Below are 22,010 nucleotides of genomic sequence, written 5' to 3' on the forward strand. Positions count from 1 at the left end.
ATATTTTTTCGTTGTTCTGAGAGTGATTTGATTTGAACAACGTACAAATATGAGTGTTCGCTCAGAAAATTTTGTGTGAAGAATAACGTAGTTTTTTCATAGTTAAGGGTCAAACAACGAATAGAGAGCGAATCAAGTGCAGTGGAAACGCCACATTACGAACGTAAAATTCGAAATTTGAAATAATTCCGGTAAAAAATTTGGGCAATGTCATCAAAATACTGAAAAAAGGGAGGTGTCGGTATATGTGGGTTGAATGAAGTCGTAGGCCCACATAGTCAATTCTCCGTCATTGGTTGTATTACCCATTACGAGCTTTACATACGAAATTAGAAATGATTGCGGTGAACAATGTCCCTATAATCATCAAAATACCGAATACTGGAAGTTATCATCATGAATTTTAAATACGAAATTTAAAACAATCCCGGTAAATATGTCGTTAAAGTCATCAAGATACTGAATACCTGTTTTTGGGACCTATACTATACCATGGCCCTATGTAGACAATTCTCTTCCGGGAGGGTAAAGTACTCAAAATAAAGTTCTGGCGAGGATTTTGAAACAATTCCATTGAAAATGTGGCTAAAATCATGAAAATATCGGATATCGGGGAGAACCTCTACTATATCGTGAACCAATATAGCCCATCTTCGAACTTGACCTGCCTGCAGACCGAAGACTGATCTTTGCAAAATTGTAGGTTCCTGTCTTAATTCGTTTTCACTCCAGCGTAGTTACAGCAGACACTGATCAATAATATATACATTTTGTTAGGCCTAAAATTGATATACCCCCCATACTATGGTGGAGGGTATACAAAATAAATTATGAGTGTACAGATTAAACAAGAAGTTCATTGATCGGTGAAATCCTTTTCCAAATAATTGTTATCTTCTTTCCATTTTCCAATTCAAATCGATCCATTATTTGAAATATCTTAAATTATAAATATTTTAAATTATAAATATTTTTATTAAATTATCCTTAAACTCTTTAGAGCTTAACCAAACTAAAAACCACTACTCTGCTACTTGACTTACTTTGCAGCACACACATACATGCACACACATACTATTTACATTATTTAATAACTTTTTGTTTCATCCATTCTGTTTCCCTCCTCCTAGCATTGTTATGTTACCTTAATTCCAGCATTCTCCTCGACTTCGTGGGGATACAAAAAAAAACAACAGGCTCTTGATTCCGTAACAATAAAAGTGTATAGAGTTGAAGATATTACAGAGGATTAACCCTATAAAGCCAAACTGAATAGAGAGATATCTTTTAACTGTTGTAACTTCATTTCGGTCTATGCATTGCTGTTGTTGTTCCGTTTTTTTTTTTGTTCTTCCTCTGTATACGCTTTTATTTTGCATTGTTCTTTTCATAGTCTCATCTCATCATTGTGTTGGGTAGGGATTTTTTCCCAGTTGGTCGGTCGTTTTTATGGGCATTTAAACGTTGTTGTGTCATTTAATACATTCAATTGTGATGTGAAATGTTGGGAGAGGGGAGAGAAGTTGGGCCCGAGGGAGACACAGACTCAGAGAAAATAAGATAAGGCAATATTCGGTTGGTCTATGGTAAATGGGGAAAAAGGTAGTGTCCACGAAAATTCATTGACAACCAACCAGGTAGAACTAATCTAACAATACATTTGCCTTCACAGATGAGTGTTTTGTTCCAGCCAAGAGGGGGTCTCCGTCCGTCTATCTGCTGCTCCGTTTCATTTGCTGGTTAAGCGAAATTTATGACTTTCTTGGACACTGACAGGGGTTATAAAGATGTTTATTGTTTCACCTTTTTATGAGTGAGAAATGTATTTCTATCTTTTTTATTTTTCTTCTATTAATTTCGTCGGTGTGTTGTCATAAATAGTAAAACTATTATGTCATAGCAGTGGACCACAAACAATGGTGAGATAAAAATGCTTCTGATACCTGTGGAGTTGTTAATATTATGATAGGGGCAAATACAATTTTTTATAGGTGAGCTATTGTGACAAAAATGTTGTTTATATTGAGAATCACCGAATGACAGCAGAGAAAATGTTAAAAACTATCTGCAAGAAATGGTAGAAAGAGATTCTAACATGACAAGAAATTAAATTAGAAGGAACAATAAAACGGCAGTGAATCGTGTTATTTTTGTCCTGGGGTCAAAATTTCGCGTTAGATATCAAAAAAAAAAAAAAAATAATCGGTCGGAATGAATTTGAGTCTTCACACTATAAGTTAATGAAAACTCAATCCAATATTCGATATTTAGTAGTTTCTAAAAAAAATCATATTCAAGTTTACTTTTCAATCCATTTTTTTCGGTTGCGAATGCGAGAATTCAGACCCAAAATTGGACTCCAAATTTTTATATAAAGTTATTACCACAACCTTTGTGCAAAAAATTACCAACAATTTCATTCATATATCATTCATCATATATATAAAAGAATAACGCTTTTCCGACTACATGATAACTACAAATTGTGTGGATATAAAGCCTTCCTATCTGAAATAGACCATAACCTAATCGATATATTAAAAAAATGTAACTGATTTAAAAAAAAAAATATCATTATGGTGTTTCTTCCTTAATTTTTTCTCATTGCCTTAAATCGGATCAAGAGAAACGTATTTAAAAGAACAACAAAAACATAAAACAAACTACATCACAGTACATTTACCGCAAAATCAGCTGACTATCTTCAAAGTTTTTTTAAATTAAGTAAAAACGGCACGATTTTTTTACGATTACGAAAGATGACATTCCATACTAAAATACAAAATTAAAATTTTAGGTCCTTCCCGATTTTTATACCCTACACCACATTGTCACAAGGGTATTACGTCTTTGTTCATTTGTTTGTAACATGGAGAAGGAAACGAGATAGACTCATAGTTCCTTTGGATAATCTGCATAGAATCACATTTTGAGTCGATTTATCCATGTCCGTCCGTCTGTCTGTCCGTCTGTCCATGTATTTTTGTAAACAAATGCCGGTCACATTTATTATTCGATTGAGATGAAATTTTCTAAATAACATTTGTTTGGCTCAAGGACGAAGCCTATTGGAATTGGTGAAAATCGGTAAAAATTTAGATATATCTCCCATATACATATTCATCCGATTTTAGGTTCGTTGTGCACAAAATGGCTGATATCAGCCTACAAGCATGTGCTTCAAATTTGGTGAAAATCGGTTCAGATATAGCCATAGCTCCCTAGATATGTTTCATCCGATTTGGGGTTTTAAGTCCCACACAAGCGTAATATGCATTCCACAACAATGATATTTGGTACCAGATATCAGATACAGCTCTGAAATAATTGTATCAATTTTTTTCAAGATCGATTCAGATTTGGATACATCTCCCATTTATATATCCTTAACCGATTTCGGGTTAATTGTGCACCAAATAGCCAATATTAGCCCAAATGACCTAAATTTTGGCATATCCGACCGAATTCAGTCTAGAAGCAAGTACATAAAATTTGGTGAAAATCGGTGCAGATATAGCTATAGCTCCCATATATATGTTTCATCTGATTTGATGTTTAAGTCCCCAACATTAGTAATATGCATTCGACAACAATGATATTTAGTACCAGATATCTTATAGAGCTCGAAAACACCTCAGCCAAATTTTATCATGATCGGTTCAGATTTGGATATAGATCCCATATATATCTTCAACCGATTTCGGATTAATTGTTCACCAAATGGCCAATATCCGTCAAAAAGTCCTGGGTTTTTGTACAACCGTCCAAATTCAGTCTAGAAGCAAGTAAATCAAATTAAAAAAAAAATCGGTGCAAATATATATGAGTCCCTCACATTCGTAATATGCATTCGACAGCAATGATATTTGGTACCAGATATCTTATAAAGTTCGGAAATACCTTTGCCACATTTTATCGATAACTGCATATAACTCTCATATATATCCTTAAACCAATTTCAGGTTTATTGTGAAAATAATGGCTGATATCTAGCCAAATTGGGTAAATTTCGGTACGTACGTTTCCATTTCGTGCAACTCGGCTCCGATACACATTTTTTAATATAATCTTTCTCCAAGTGATATCGTGCACTCTATAGCAAACTATAACTGCTCTAAAGCCAAATGTTGATAGGTGGTATGATCTACTTGTAAAAAATTCTTTTGTTACGGGAGCTCTACTAAATATGCATAGTGGTGTAGGGTATCATAAAGTCTGCCACGCCCGACCTTTAAGTTTTCTTTACTTGTTTTCACTCCATATAGTTTTCCGATATATCGAAAAAATTTTATCAATTTTTTTCAAAGTTTTATCAACTTTTTTTTTTAAATTACAATTTTTACAAAAAAAAAAAAAAAAAACTAAATACTTTCACTTAAAAAACACAAACGTTACTTTACGTAGATAAACCAGCAACGATTTGAATATAGCTCCCATATATTTTTTCACCGATTTCACACATCTAAAGCACCAGACACGATATGTATGTCCGATTCCAATGAAATTCGGAATGAGTGACGGAATTAGGTACAGAAATAAATTTGTTGAAATATATTGATATCGGTTAAGATTTGGATACAACTCTCATATATATTTTTGGCCGATTTTCCATATTTGATGGACCAAACACGATATGTATGTCCGATTCCAATGAAATTCGGATACAGAGATGAAATTCGGTACAAAAAAAAAAATTGCCAAATTTTATTGAAATCGGTTGAGTTTTCGATTCCAATAGATTATTAAAACCAAAAATTTCAATGGGAATTGTTCAATTGTGATTCTTAGAAAAAATGTTTAAAATTCAAATGAGAGTATTCTAGTCTCTCAAAAAAAAAAAAAAAACACAATTTTCGAGTCAATAGCAAAAATACAATTATAATTTTATGCTCTTTCCTGATTTAAATATTTCCCAGAGTCAGCAGTATACATTTATGACAAATTGCGGTGGCATTGTTCAAAACCCACATTATGACCACATCAAGAGGTGAATGTATTACTTCACTTCCAACATTGTCTGTTTGGGTAGGAAATTGCGTACAAGAGACCGCTTGATTCAATCGCTGTATCTAATTTCTTCACTTGAGTTGTTGTGCTGCTGCTGAATAATGTAAATAATAAACCTACGCAACTCTTGAGTAATATTTAAAAATATTTTTTCTACTTTATTTATCTTTTCCTTCTTCGCCATCCAATGTTTGCTTTTATTAAACTTTCAGATACACTCGGATAATAGATGAAAAATGTCAATTTGATTTAATTATATCGCACTTTCCTTTCATCGTTTTTGCCCTTTTCTGATTCGGACAATAAAGAAAAATTGTCAATCAACAACATCAAAAACCAAATCAAATGGAGATTTGGCTACTGCAGAAGTCTTATGATAAACGTTAAGCCGGTGGGCTGGAATTTTGAAAATAAATTGTGAAAGTTTGATTTGCATACAAATAAATCAATTGTGGGATTTATTTTGTTTAATGGAAGTTGGAATTTTGTTTGAGTTGTATGATTTATTTAAGAGCACTTTCGTTAGAATTCTATTGGAAATTGTAAATAAACTATTTCTGGAACCGTATTAAAAATGGATGTTAACAAAAACTAATTTTAAAGAAACTTCGATTAAACTTATATAAATGTTTTGTTCCTCTTTTTTGGAATCATCAAAAATGTGGCTAGGACTATCAAATTACCGAATATGGGTGAATGCCGTTATATGGAAAACGTAGACCAATTTGAACAATGTTGTTGTGCGAAAAAATGCAAAGTTCAACTTCTATCGTGATTTCAACAGGCATCGTTAAAAGTATTTAGAATTTTATGCTGATCATGGAGATACATTTAGGTACCTCCTTTTCATGGTTGAGGGTATAAAAACAAAGGGTGGTCTAGAGTATCTTATATAAAAATTCCACGTTTTTTTTTTATACCCTCAGCTACAGAGGGTATATATCACTTGATACGGCCATAACATGCCTCATCGTAATAACGGTTTTAGACCCTAAGTATCTTTAGACCAAATCTATTTTAGGACAATTTGAGTCGATCTACGGTCTGTTGGTCTTGTTGGTCAGCACGACAACTCTCGAAGGGAGTATACAATTTGGTCCAAACTTGGTACATCGTAATATTATTTTTAATATTTCATTCGGAAATGGGTACCTCCTCCACTCATAGAACAAAAAAGAATTATCCAATTTTGTAAATCCTGTAATGTCAGTGATAGGCTGGGTGCAAACATGGACAATCTCCACCAAGTACCTCCCCCACAAAAGGTCAAAATTTTGAATAATCATAACTCCTCAAAATGTCAAATAAGGGTAAGATTGTCAAATTTCGCACATCTCAATATTTATACCAACACAAGCTCTGATGTGAAAAAGGGAGTATTTTGGACAATTCCTTGAGGTACCTCCCCCACAACGGGTCAACATTTTGAATAAATATTTAGCTCAAAAAAGAGTAAATGAGCATCAACACAAGAGCTAGTGTGAATAAGAAGTATGTCGGACAACTCTTTCTTGTACCTCTCACACAAAAAGTAAACATTTTGAACAATTTTACTTTTATAAAATATGAACCTCTACTAGGTGTCTTTGGATCAAATCCGTTTCTGGACATTTGAAGTCGATCTAGGGGAATCCGTTCGTCTGTCTCTCAGGCTGGTGCGAACGATAACTCTCGAAGAGAGTATCCAATTTGTTCCAAAGTTTGTACATAGTAATATTATCGTCATACTTAGATCGAGTTTGTAAATGGACAACACTGGTCCGCTACATCAAGTACCTTTCCCACAAAGAGTCAAAAATTTAAAGGTAAAAATTATTCACCTTATAGAACAAGAAATGATCATTCAATTTTGTTCAAACTTTTCAAATACCAATATTTCTATTGGTGCGAGGTAAATGGACAATATTGGCACACTCCATCAAGCACCTCCCCCACAAAGGGTCAAAATTTTAAATAACCAAACCGATCACAAAAGCGAATTGAGCATCCAATTCTGTTCCAAATTTCACACACCACAATATTTTTATTAAAACAATATATGGTGTGAAGATAGAAGAATATATGGATGCACTTTTTCTGGTACTTGCCTCACAATAGTGTCGAAATTTTGAATAACTTAAACACTCATAAAATGCGAAATAAGCTTCTGATTCTTTTCAATTTTAAGACATCGCAATATTTTTATTAAAACAAGACCTTGCGTGAAAGTGACAGACATCGTGCTGTCTCCTATGGTACCTCCCCCCCAATGGGTCAAATTTTTAAATACCAATATCTCTCATAACTAGCGAAACAAGTTCACGATTTCCAGTAAACTTCGTGTATCTCAATATTTTTGTCAACCATAGATCTAAAAGATATTTCGGTTCTCTCTTCCTTGTTAAACTTTTGACTAGCAATTACAGGGTGATAAGAAAAAGCTGCAACCAAGCTTCAGTCTGCTGTGAATTCTAAGCCACTCGTGCGACAGCTATTAAAATTATTCCAGTGACAGCTCATTATATTGTTTACAAGCGTACAAAAGCATTTAGGTGAGCATTTTCCAGAAAAAAAGTTATTCGTGATGGAATTCAAGCGCGATAGTGTGATTTCTTTATATTTGGCTGGAAAAGCGCAAGTGGCTATCGTAAGAGTACTCTAACATTTAAATGTGAATAAATTTGTTGTGTCTCGTAACATAGCTCGTTACCGTGATACTGGAAGTGGACAAAAGAAAACAGCAACATCAGCTGAAATGGTTCTAAAAGTAAAGATTCGATCAAGTCGCTTCTTTACTTTTAGAACCATTTCAGCTGATGTTGCTGTTTTCTTTCGTCCACTTCGTCGTCCCTCGTCGCAGTGCCCAAAAAAGGGCTCGTGAGCTGAACATACTGCAATATTCCATTCAGCAAATATTGAAAAATGAGCTCGGAGTATAGCAATTTAAATTCCAATAAGTGCATGCACCGCAACAGAAAGAAAATAGATTCAAAAGAGCTAAAGAGTTTAATCGCATGGCCGAAAGTGGTGAACTGCCGAATTTGGATTTCTTCGATGAGAAAACATTCGTTGTCCAGCGGGCCAAAGAGGTCAGCTGAAAATGTGCACCTTCGGTTGGCCACCAGAACTCAAGCATTGGTAATGGTATGGGCCATCAGAACTCAAGCATTGGTGATGGTGTGGGCCACCATAACAGCCGATGGTCGCTCTCTGCTCGTATTAATCGACCGTGACATGAGAATAAATGCCGAATATTATCCCGAAAATATTCTGGAGGATGTATTAAAGCCTTGGGCACGCGCACATTTTGGCCGCAGACCTTGGACATTCCAAGAGGACTCAGCACGCGCAGCGATTAGAAAATGAGGTCCCTCGCTTCATTTCCAGCGCACAATGGCCACCAAAATCTCTGGATACCAATCCGTTGGACTATTGTGTCTGGAGTATTTCGGAAAGCAAGGTTGGCACTAAAAAATACCAAAGTGTCGATCACCTCAAGCAAGCGCTTCGCCGGGAATGGTCCAAAATACCACAGAACATACGGGCAGCATGTGACGGTTTCAATGGCAATTTGAAGGCAATAATTCGTGCCAAAGGTGACCAATGCGAACAAATCGAAACTCATTCTAAAATTTGATGCTATTTCCAACATTTTTTGATTTCATTCAATAAAATTTAAAAATGAAAACCAGTAAAGAAAGTCCTAAAGTCGGGCGGGGCCGATTTTATGATACCCTACACCACTTTGCTAATTTAGTTGAGCTCCACTAAATAATTAAAAGTTTTTATGGGAGAATTCAATCATACACGCTATGATTATAATTATAATTTAAAATTCAAAGGACTAAATATGCCGAAGCATTTGTATCTTTTAAATTCGGACTTGTATTGCCCATTTGGTGCAAAATTAATTTGAAATCGGATAAAAATATATATGGGAACTATATCCAAATCTGAACTGATCTTGATAAAAATTGGCAGAGATATTTCTGAGCTGTATTTGATATATTTACCTGAATATCGTTGTTACGGAGTGCATATTACGGCTGTGGGTAACAAATATAAAAAATCGGATGAACAATATATATGGAAGCTATAGCTATATCTGAACCGATCTTCACCAAATTTGGCATACTACCTTCTAGACTAAATTCGGTCGTATGTGCCAAATTCCATCCCATTTGGACAAATATTAGACATTTGGTGCACAATAAAGGGTAAATCGGACGAAGATATATATGGGAGCTATATCTAAACTTCTACCGATTATCTCCAATTTCAATAGGGTTCGTCCTTGGACCAAACAAATGTTGTTTGCAAAATTTCATCTCAATCGGATAATAAATGCGACCTGCATTTTGTTCACAAAAATACATGGACAGACGGACGGACGGACAGACGGACTGACATGCATAAATCAACTCAGATAGTGATTCTATGCAGATCATCAAAAGGAACTATGGGTCTATCTCGTTTCCTTTTGCCTGTTACAAACAAATGCACAAAGACATAATACCCTGACCACAATGTGGTGTAGGGTATAAAAAGTAAAAATCATGGCCTTTGATTTTGTTGCAGTTTTATTTATCTCACCCTGTATATGGAAGCTATATCCAAATCTGAATAGGTCTTGATAAAATTTGGCAAATTTTTTTTTGAGGTGTATTTGATATATTTCTCAGAATATCGTTGTTCCGTAGTGCATATTACGGCTATGGAGGAGAAATTTAACAAATCGGATGAAGAATATATGTGGGAGCTTTAGCCATATCTAAAAACAATTTCCACCAAATTTGACAAAATTATTTCAGAAGAAACTTTACCGTCTATCAGGGTGGTGCGCACGATGACCCCTTCTGGCACCTCACCCACAAAGAGTAACAAGTTTCAATATTTTTATCTGTCATAACTTGCAAAATAAGTCAGCGATTCTTTACAACTTGATATTCCTGAATATTTCTTTCAACCAGAAACCTGAGATGATAATGGAATTTATGATTTGCCTTATAATTTTGCCCATAAAAATATTTTTATCTGTATTTGTGAAGTATAAACAAGTTAAAAAGCACTAAGTTCGGCCGGGCCGAACTTTGAAAACCCTTCACCATTTGGAACGAATTTAGAAATATTCAAAAAATAAAATCCGTAAAAAATTCTGTGGAAATCTTAAAAATACCGAATATAGTCGTTATTTTGGGACCTACATAGGCATTGGACGTGGACCTACATGGGCATTGTTTGTATTAAGCCATTACCACATTATAAACGGTGAATAATGTAGCACCATCAAAATACCGTATATAGGGAGGTACCGTTATATCGGAGCTATACGAAGACCTGGACCTGCGTAGATAATTTTCTGTCAGAGGCTGTAGTATCCATTACGAACTTTAAATACGAGATCTCATACAATTTCAGTGAATATTGTACCTAAAATCGTCAAAATACCGAATATAGGGAGGTTCTGATATATGGAGCCTAAACGAAGACCTGTCCTGCATAGAACATTTGGTGTCATGGGCTATAGTTCCAATTTCGATCCGGTGAATGATGATGGTAAAATCATCAAAATAGCGACAATTTGGAGGTCCCATTATATGGGGGCTATACGAAGACGTGAACCTGCACCGAAAATTTTCTGTCCTACGATGTAATATCCATTTCGAACTTCAAATGCCAAATTTGAAACAATTCCGGTGAATAATATCGATAAAATCATCAAAATACCGAATATCGGGAGGTACCGTTTTATGGTGGCTATATGATAACTTGGACCTACATGTCCCATTTACGAACTTAACCTGCCTACTGGCAAAATATACATGTGTGCAAAATTTTAGCCTTCTATCTTAATTTGTTCGAAAGATAGCGTGATTATAACAGACAGACGGACAGACAGACAGGCTAAATCGTCTTAGAATTTTACGCTGATCAAGAATATATATACTTTGTTGGGCCTGATATGAGTATTTCGAGGAGTTACAAACGGAATGACAAAGTTAATATACCCTCCATAGTATGGTGGAGGGTATAAAAATGGAATGCTTCGGTCGACTTTATGTGGTACATCATGCACATTTTAACATTTTCTAAAAATTATCACATACCGCTGGGACGTCGCAATATTTATATCATATCTATTTAGGTTCGATATGAAATGAACAATATTGGTTCATTTCTCCGAAACCTACTCCAAAGAGAGTCAAACACACATATACTTAAATCGTCGAACATTAACTGGGGGTATACATCTGCCGAAAAAACCGACTGATGCTTTTTATCTTATTAACTAGTTATTTAGTAAAATGGGGTTTTGGGTAGAAACTCACCTATGACCAAGACGAAGAAACGGCTAATCCACAAACAGGTAATAGTAACACGATATTATCAATTCATTATCCAGTATACATTTAAGATATGTATATAATTCCAATATGTATATCAATATGACAACTATGTTACTTTTTTTAATTGTGACATTTATTCATAACATTTAAGCAAAAAAACACAAATTTTCTTAACACGCTTATAACACTCGAGTTATTATTTTTTTTTGTTATAAATATTTCACCTTTCAACATTTTCATACATTTTTATTTTTAGTTTAAATTATTTCACAATTTTGAATTATAAATATTTGTTTGTAACTTTGCACTTCAACAATTATTCCGATATTAATTTCTTATTATTTTTTTTTTGTTTTTAATTTCAATTATTTTTATTTTGCAGTATTTTTAATTCATATTCACTTCATTGTTGCTAATTTGATTATTTGTGTATATTTTTCATTCACTTTCATAAAACACAATAATATTTTCTTCTTTTGTTTGAGTATTTATTTAAGAAGAAATTCAAACTATTTTCCTTTCTTTTTGGAAATTATTATTAAATAATTCTTTGTATTTTTTACATTTCTCTATTACTTTTTTGTGGTAAACACTTTAAAATGATTTCATATTTTCCATTGATTTGATGGGTTTTCTTTGTTAAGCTGTCGATTTTCTTAGCCTTGAAAGGAAAATGTTAGATTCGGTAATTTTTTCTCTTTCTTCTTTGGATCACTTTTTGCTGCAAGACTTGTGCACTTTTTTGCCATTACTTTTCGTTAACAATATTCTCTTTATTTTGTTGTTGTTGCTGCAGACGTTTCAAAATGCATGTTTTCTCTGCACAATTTCCTTTCATCAAAATTGAACTGTAAAATAAGCCAAAAACAACAAATATATATAAGATTTTGTAGAAAAAAATATAAGTTTGTTTTTTTATATCTCCTTCTTTATTTGGTGTCACCATTAAGTGGAAATCTAACTTTTTGACCAAAAATGAGACGAAGCAATAGAGGGTAATAACAAGAAAGCAAAACTGGCTGCAAAAACCAAACTGCTGAGCTCTGCTTTAAAAGCCACGAGATGCGGATTATCTTCACAATCTGCTTGGCTGGCTGGTCGGTTAGTTGGATGGTGGGTTTTGGTGGCTGCCATGATTTTCCCTAAATATTCAGTGATGTGAGAACTACTCTGGGATGGTTGCAGATAAAAAGATTTCTGTGGTGTCTGCCACAACTATTTGCTTTGAAAATGAGGGAAAAAAACTTGTTATGTTGCTGTTGTGTTTCTTCTTCTTCTCGTTTCTTTTAAGTGGTTGGGCAGCATTTGCTGCTTCTGCTCTTGTTGCAAGTGTTGAACAAGATTTTGTTGTACCACACCTCACCACATTGTGGTACAGGATATTGTAATTAAATACATTGAATGAACTGATTGCACTGAGACGGAAAACTGTAACAAAATTCAGATGTACAATTTGTATATCATGAATTTGTTGCTGCATAAAATCAATTTTTATATCGATATACGTGGACAGACGTCCAAGTACTTTTATGAACAGAGTTCAGGACGAAATTTTTGGCCACTTTTCATTAAATCTTGAAAGCTCGTTTGTTTAGTTCAAAGACGACCACTTTTGAAATTGATTACTCACTTGAAGAGGGGAATCAATTTCTCCATATTCTAATGTTTGTGTCAACATTAGAGCAAGTCTAAAAATGACATTAGAGCAAGTCTAATCGTTAAAATTTTTCAAAAAAAAAAAAAAAAAAAACAAAAAACACAAATTAAACATTTCTAAAAAATATGCATAAATCTCATATAAAACGGAGGAAATAGTTGATATAGTCCGAATATTTATATCGGATAAATGTTCGGGCCAAAATGGCCTCTCCCATAAATGGTTAACATTTTTAATAATCAGAACGTGGACCTTTACATCCATGTATGTGCCGGAGAAGGTGGTGCCTATTAGAACTCCAAACACCAAGTTTAAGATAATTATTTTGAAAATTTTTTGGATAAAATCATTAAAAATACCGAATATTAGGAGGTACCATTATATGGGAGCTAAACGAAGTCAAGAATATAGACAATTTTCTGTCGTAGGATGCAGTATCCACTGCGAACTCCAAATTTCTAATTTAAAATAATTCTGGTGAAATGTGTGGCTAAAATCGGCAAAATATCGAATAAAGTGAGGTACAATTATACGAGAGCTCTACAAAGATGTGAACCTTTATAGGCAATTTTCTGTAATAGGAGATAGTACCCATTATGAACTCCAAATACCAATTTTGAAACAATTCAGGTGAAAAGTATGGGACATATCATCAAAATACTGAATATCTGAAGGTAAAGATATGCGAGGTCCATAGACTGACAGACAGGCACACGGACGGACATCGCTAAAACAACATAGAATTTTTTTCTGATAAGTAATAATGTATGTAATATCGTGCCTCCATGCTATGGTGGAGGGTATACAAATTGGTAACAAAATTTACCCGCCAGGGGGGCGCTACCAATATATGGGAGCTATAACAAAACGTGTATCTAGTTAATAATTTTATTGCTATAGGATTGAGAGTTTAAAATGGCAGATTTTAAACTTTTTCAACTATAAAATATGGATGTATCGTTTATGAGGACGTATATAGGAAATTTTCTGCCAGAGGGATTGCCACTCTCTAAGAAATTCATAATTAGAATTCAAGACAATTTCATTGAAATATGTGGCTATAATCATCTATCCAATCGAATATCACATATGTACCTTACAGACAACTGTTTTCCAGAGGCATAAGTACGTACTATGAATTAAAAATATCGAAAATTTTTCAGACCATTCCATTGAAAAAATAGGACATAAATCATTAAAATACCGAATATCGGAAGATACCATTATATGGGGTCTATACTCAAACTTGGACCAATATATACACTTTTTGTGCCAGAGACATAACTTCCCCTTATGAATTTCAAACAATTTCGTCAAATTCCATCAAAATGCGGAATGTGAGGCGGTATCGTTATATGAAGGCTACAATAAACCGTAATCCATTATATACAATTTTTAGACTGAGAGATAACCCTTATGAACTTCATATACCGAATTTTTAAATAATTCCCTGGAAAAAAAGTGACTCCAATCTTCGATATATCGTGTATCAAAAAAATGCTCAATATTAGTTGGTATCCTTATATGGAGGCTACAGATAAACTTGAACCAATATAGACAATGTTCTGTCACAAATATCGAATTTTAAACAAATCATTTAGCAAATGTGGCTATAATCGTCAAAATACAGAATATCTAGAGGTACTGTTATATATTATATATTTTCACTTAATTTGACGGAGACATCATACATATACAAATAACATTTGTATAGAGTGCATGACATCACGAGAAGGATTATATTAAAACAAGTAAAAAAGCTGTAAGTTCGGCCGTGCCGAACTTTTAATCCACCATTTCCACCACCATTTGGTACAAATTTGGCAATTTCCAAAAAAAAAACGTTAAAAATTCTGTTAAAATCTTAAAAATACCGAATGCTTGTACGACGACGTGGGCCTGCATAGACAACTTTTGTCATAAATTATTACAATATTTAAATGCGAAACTTGAAGAAAAATCTGTTTATAATGTAGCTAAAATCGTCAAAATACCGAATATGGGGGGCACCGTTATATGGGGGCTATACGAAGACGTGGACCTGCACAGACAATTTTCTGGCATGGTCTGAAAGTATCCATTACGAACTGCACATGCGAAATTGGAAACAATCCCTGTAAATAATGTCGCTAAAATCATTAAAATACCGAATATCGGGGGGTACCGTTATATGGGGGCTATATGAAGACGTGGACCTACTTGGCTCATTTTTTGACTTTGGATGAAATATCCATTACGAACTTCAAATACCAAATTTGAAACGATTCCGATAAACAATGTCGCTAAAATCATTAAAATACCGAATATCGGGGGGTACCGATATATGGGGGCTATATGAAGACGTGGACCTGCACAGATAATTTTCTGTCTTAGGCTGTAGTAGCCATTACGAACTTCAAATACCAAATTTGAAATAATTCCGGTGAATAATGTCGCTAAAATCATCAAAATACCGAATATCGGGAGGTACCGTTATATGGGGGCTATATGATAACTTGGACCTACATGGCCCATTTACCAACTTAACCTGCCTACTGGCAAAATATACATGTGTGCAAAATTTTAGCCTTCTATCTCAATTTGTTCGAAAGATAGCGTGATTACAACAGACAGACGGACAGACAGACAGACAGACGGACATGGCTAAATCGTCTTAGAATTTTACGCTGATCAAGAATATATATACTTTGTTGGGTCTGACATGAATATTTCGAGGAGTTACAAACGGAATGACAAAATTAATATACCCTCCATAGTATGGTGGAGGGTATAAAAATATATATCGGAGCGGAGTTCCACAAAATGGAAACGTACGTCCCGAAATTAACTCCAATATCATTGTTGTCAAAAGCATATTACGACTGGGAAGAAACATATATAAGGAACTATATCTATATCTAAACAGATTTTCTCCAAATCGAATGTACTTCCTTCTAGACTGAATTCGGACGGATGTGCCAAAATTCAGGTCATTAGGATTGATATTGGCCATTTGGTACACAATTAACCCGAAATCGGTTGAAGATATATATGGCAGCTATATCCAAATTTGATCCAATCTTGATAAAATTAGGCAGAGGTATTTCCGAGCTCTGTAAGATATCTGGTCTATTGAATATTGTTGAATGGATATTACGAATATGAGGGACTTAAAAACTAAATCGGACGAAACATACATATATGGGAGCTATAGCTGCACCGATTTACACCAAACATGGTGTACATGCTTTCTATATGGGGGCTATTATTACCAATTTCAATGGGGTTCGTCCTTGGACCTAACAAATATTGTTTGCAAAATTTCATCTCAATCGGATAATAAATGCGACCTGCATTCTGTTCACAAGAATACATGGACGGACGGACTGACATGCTTAAATCGACTCAGAAAGTGATTCTATGAATATCCTCAGAAGTAACTATAGGTCTCCCTGTTACAAACAAATGTACAAAGACGTAATACCTTTACCACTATGTGGGTAGGGTATAAAAATTGGTTATTTTTGACTCTCACTATTTTGCACGGTGCTCATATAACGATATCTTCGGATCAGCAGCAGTTGAAGATTCCAGATTCCTTGAGCCCATTTGTTTGGCATAGCACTCTCTTGATATAAGGAATTTTGAAGTTTACTGGACCAAGTATTCAGCAAAATTGGTTAAAATTTAAGCTTTTTGGAATCGGATCTAGGAAAAAATTCAAAATCTGTTTACGAGCAGCCTACCGATTTTATGTGTTTTGAAGATCCTGGTTTTGAAACATTTTTAATAGAACATATTTTCGCTAGAATTGGTCAATATAGATCAAGATTTTGGAGTGGCTCCAATTTATTGGTGTTTTAAATGTCTTGGTCAAATTTTCTTCGCCTAATGTGCTTCAATATTATATTTTTGGTTCGCAACCGGAAGAAAACTATTAGGCAGAAAATAATTACAATTTACGCGCATTAGCTTCTCGAATATAAAACACAATCCCTACATTTAAGGTATTTCTAGGGATTTTTTCATAATTTAAGCATTCACTTTGTGTAGCACGGTTGAAAGTGATGCCGTTTCACTAAAACCATGTCTACAAGCTGGATGACAGTGAAGTCAAATCATGTTTTAACATATTTTAATTGGGCTTTCAAACATGGCTCTCAGAAGAAGTGTTTTCAGATGTTTGTAATCCAGAATAATTAGTAGCAATTTTTTATTTAAGCACCGAAAAAATATTATTATTATATAGCCTGTCATCCAAAACTATGTCTGTGGTTGAAAACCAGTTTCGTGTAGATATTTTTTCATAACTTATGAATTTAATAAGGCTTCGATCAAGGGCTAAAGGCAAGAGTCAAATATCCTTTACGCCATTGAAAAAATATTAAAAATTCAAACAGGAAATTAAAGACCAGAGTTCATGTCATGTTAAAGGTTACGAGCCTATATACCGAATACATGAAGAAATATTGGCTAGAGCAGCAGCAGCAACAGTCATCAATTCCATACTTCATTGGTTTTTTATTGCCATTTTGAGGAGACACAATCTCGTACAATTCACAGACAACAGCCATAAATTGAGTTAGGCAAAGCACACAACCAACAAGAAAGGCATACAAGCCGACAAACAAATGTCTCAAGGGGAAAAAAGTCATAAGCCAAAGTAAATGTGTGGCCAAAAACCGGTAACTGAATTTGCCACTATTTCAACTTCTTTCAGTTATTTTTTTTTTTTTGTCTTTTACGTCTTCTACTTCTCTTTGGCATTATTGAAATACTGTTTATTTCTTTTTCTGCTTTGCAACATCTTGTTATGGTGGTCCTTTGCCATAAAAGTAGCAGCAGCAACAACTTCAACAAACATAAGCCTCAATGGAGAGATATTGGCGGCGATATCGTAGAACGTCGGTATGGTTTGGCTTATGTGTAACATACACAAAGGTTCACAAGGGTTGTGTGTGTGTGTGTGTTGGCTGGGAGAATACGCGTTCGAGTTGTTTAACCACTTCATTGCTCTTTCTTACCACCGCCACCACCACAACCACCATCATCATCATCATTGCCAACAGCAGACATTACTACTTCTTTGAACACTTCAGCTGGAACCAGCAACCACCAAACACTCACTTTTCCGTCATTCCCTCTTGCTTCTTTATTTTTGTTTTCCTCTTTTCTTTTTGTTTTGTTTATATTTTGTTGACTTCTTTTTTGTTTTGTTTTTAACTTTATTTTCCTTTTACCACAAGCATGCACATGTGAATTTGTATCACATTTACACACACCCATACACACTCACACAGCAATTGACACTTAAAAGGCCAAACAAATCCAATCTTCACACAAAGGCCAAAACTAATATCATCCAGCTTGCCAAACACTCCAAAGAACTCCAATTAGACAAAAATACTGGTTTATTTTCATTCACATTTGCTTGGTTATCTTCGCATTTTTTGGCATAATGCCAACAACAAATATTAAACACAAAAATCGTACAGTACCCCCCGGCAGCATATGCTTTTATCTGTAGGAGATAAACTTTGTTTAATCCACAGCTTCCCGAACGACTCAGTGCGTCAGTGGTAGTAGTACCAATAGGCTTTGCGTATTACCGGCCTCACGTTGTGCCGTCGACGTCTCAATACCAAAGTACCGCTTTAAACGTCTGAACCGCACGAAGAGCATAAACAAACTGAATTTTTGCAATTGTCCAACGTTGAAGCCAACATCATAGAAAACCAGTATTTTTCAACTCGCACACGGCCTTACACACACTTGCAATAATTATGTACCTGGTTCGAGTGGTGGCTTAGCACAGACACAACTCCCAAAATAAAGAAAAAATCATGTTGCCGGTGATATGTTCTCTCTTTTCCAATGGGTCGGGAATTTTCCAATTGCCTTCATGGAATAGGGTTTGCTCTCTCAACATATTTTGTGGATTGTAATTAAGAAGTCAGATGCACCAAACCTGTATTTTATTGGATTCCATTGTTTGCGAATGGTGGTAGGTTTGGCACGTGCTATGCCGGCATATCAACACGTTGTAGGTTGTGTTTTGTTTGATGTAAAGAGTTCGACTACCGACAAAATGAAAATTGTTACAAATGGGGTGTGAAGTAAATGTTGTCTTTGTTAACGTACATACACAATTGCAATAATTTTAAAACGCATTACAAAATAATATATATTATTAAGTTCGCTCGGAACGATATTTTCATTAATATCTTTCATCGTATGTAAACCATTGAACATTATAGGTATTCATCAAATATATGTAAGAAATAGTGCATATTCAAAATATTCCTAAATTTAGATCGAAAAGGGAAAATTTGGATAGTTTCCAGAAAAAGTGGATCGATATATTGGCCCGATTCATCACATCTTCGAAATGGAAAATGTTTTGATGTTTTCTTGTGTGGAGCTGTGGTGCAGATCCAACTAACTTAGAACACAATAAGAAAACAGCAAAACCAACACTACACAAACAGGTGAAAAGGGTCTTTGGTGGAAGTCACACCCACACTTAACCTGCGCAAACCTTGACCCAATAAACAAAATTGCTTCTTTGAGACAATCAAACATAAAATATATTTATTATTCTTATAGATATATTTAAACTTAAGACTATTAAACAAGGGAATTTTAATTATCCGCCTCCATTTGGAAAGAATTTGGAAATCTTAAAAAAATAATAATAACAAGTAAAAAAGCTTTCTATACGAAGACGTCGACCTGCACAGACAATTTTCTGTCTCAGCTTAATTTGAAACAATTCCGTTGAATATAGTGGCTAAAATGATCAAAATACCGAATATCGGTATGTACCGTTATATGGGGGCTATACCAAAACGTAGACCTACATAACCCATTTTCAATACAAAAAACCCTGCAGACATAATATACATTTGAGAAACATTTTATCAACCTACTACATTTTGTTCGGAAGTTAGAGTGATTTCCACAGACGGATAGACCAACGGACCATATAATGGTACCTCCCTATTATCGGTATTTTAATGATTTTAGCGACATTATTACCGGAATTGCTTCAAAATTGGTATATGACAGAAAACTTTCATGGCAGGTCCGCGTCATCATATAGCCCCCATATAACTGTACCTCCCAATATTTGGTATTTTGATGATTCAAGCGACATTATTCACTGGAATTGCTTCAAATTTTAATATTTAATGGATACTACAACCTATGACAAAAACATGGTGCACGTTTTGGTATAGCCCCCATATAATAGTACGTCCCTATATTCTCTATTTTGATGATTTTGTTGATGCAGGTCCACGTCATCGTATAGACCCTAATAAAACCGCTACATTCTCTATTTTTACAATTTTAACAGAATTTTTAACGGATTTTATTTTTTTGTAAATTGCCAATTTCATTCCAACTTACAGTTTTTTATTATTTTTTTTTAAATTTGCTGGTTGCTTCCCTCAATATTCATTCCGGCCGAAATGACTGCTTTTTTACTTGTTTTATATGTAGATGACATCCAAATTTTAACAATAATTTTTATTTTATTTACTATTTAAATTGAAGATAACATAAAAATACTTTTAGATTCTAAAAGAAACTAAATTTTGGCGCTGCAACTTAAATTTAATTTTTTTGTAGTTCGGATGAACATAAATAACCAACTCAACATAAATTCCCAATTAATCGTTTATTTGTTATGGGTAACTATACTAAATATACGTAGCGGTGTCGTGTACAATATAGTCGGCCCGCCCGATTCTTTTGCCCTCTTCTGGTTTATTTGCTATTATATGTTTCATACAAAATTGTAATAAGAAAGAAATGAAAAGACGATGTGCGCAATTTTTCTTTGGCTAATAAAGATATCTATTAAAATTGCGCCTAAAAGTATGCCAACTTCGACTACAAAGAGACTGCATTATCAATGCACAGCCAACGGTCAGACAAACTAAAGGGAACATCCACTAACAATCTGTTGGCACATAAGTATATTACCAAATTGTCATTCGATTTTCCGAGTAATTTTAAAAATAAATAGCTTAAATCCATTTACTGTGATCGATTTTTGGTCTGACATTTCTTTTCGACAAATTCTATCTACTGAATATAAAAAAAAAACTTTCGGATGTATATTTTTTTTACAGGGACAATTGCATTGAATCGATTTTTTTGAACAAAATCACGATTTATTGTGATCGGGGGATCCAAAATACTAGACAATATTTTAATGCAGGTTGAACAAAGGTAGTAATCACCTTTACTTCAATTATATGAGAGTTATAATTATTTGGGCCGAATGAGCATTTTACAAATTAAAACACCAAAATTCAGCCACCACTGTATTAACATTGCCCTGGTTGCTTCCAATCATATTGTTCTATTCTGTAATATCTCTGATGTTGCGGGTATTAATGTTTTAACATTTTAAGGAATGCCACATTCATTATCAATATCATCACTTTAATGTTGAGAAGAGAAAGATTGAATCATTAAAAATTTTAAAAAGTTTATGTATAATGTGCAATCATATTTGACATTGCATTTTCGCTTGTATTTCCCTCGATGTGTTATGTTAATTAATGTTAAAAGAGCAGCTTGCTTCTTGTTCCCCAAGGAATTGCGAATGAAAACTCAGAGCTTTAATTATTTTATATGAGATTTAATAATCATAATAAATATGTGCTTTATCTGAGACCATAATATGTTTTTGGAAAAGTCAGGCGGGCCTACTACATTATACCCTATGCCAATATGCATATTTAGTAAAGCAAATCAAATAACAAATAAAATCAAACTTTTCTAAATGCGAATTATGATTTTAAAGCAAATATAGTTTGGGGGGCAATTAATATGTGGTAGGTATATCCAACACCTAATTGATTTCCACCAAACTTTACAGAGGCATTTGTACCTCTCGTAATAACTACCATTGCTATAGAGTACATGATATGATTTTAAAAATGATTATATAAAAACAGTAGGGAACATTTGGCTTTGGAGCAGGTATAGTTTGCTATAGAGTGCATGATATCACTTCGAAAAGGATT

General features: G+C 34.2%; 2 long non-coding RNA genes across 2 annotated transcripts; one reads left to right on the forward strand and one right to left on the reverse strand.

Annotated features, from left to right (window-relative positions):
* LOC131803442 (uncharacterized) lies at window positions 1–5,602 on the forward strand. Its single transcript, XR_009342577.1, has 2 exons — window positions 1–430; window positions 5,220–5,602. It is a non-coding gene; the product is annotated as an uncharacterized LOC131803442 (long non-coding RNA).
* Window positions 5,603–11,664: 6,062 nt separating this feature from the next.
* LOC131803446 (uncharacterized) lies at window positions 11,665–18,648 on the reverse strand. The gene is made up of 2 exons (XR_009342580.1): window positions 18,468–18,648; window positions 11,665–12,181 (listed from the first exon to the last, which is right to left on the reverse strand). It is a non-coding gene; the product is annotated as an uncharacterized LOC131803446 (long non-coding RNA).
* Window positions 18,649–22,010: the final 3,362 nt, after the last annotated feature.

This window comes from Musca domestica, unplaced genomic scaffold, assembly GCF_030504385.1.
Source record: "Musca domestica strain aabys unplaced genomic scaffold, Musca_domestica.polishedcontigs.V.1.1 10, whole genome shotgun sequence".
In the NCBI taxonomy this organism is placed as follows: Eukaryota; Metazoa; Arthropoda; class Insecta; order Diptera; family Muscidae; genus Musca; species Musca domestica.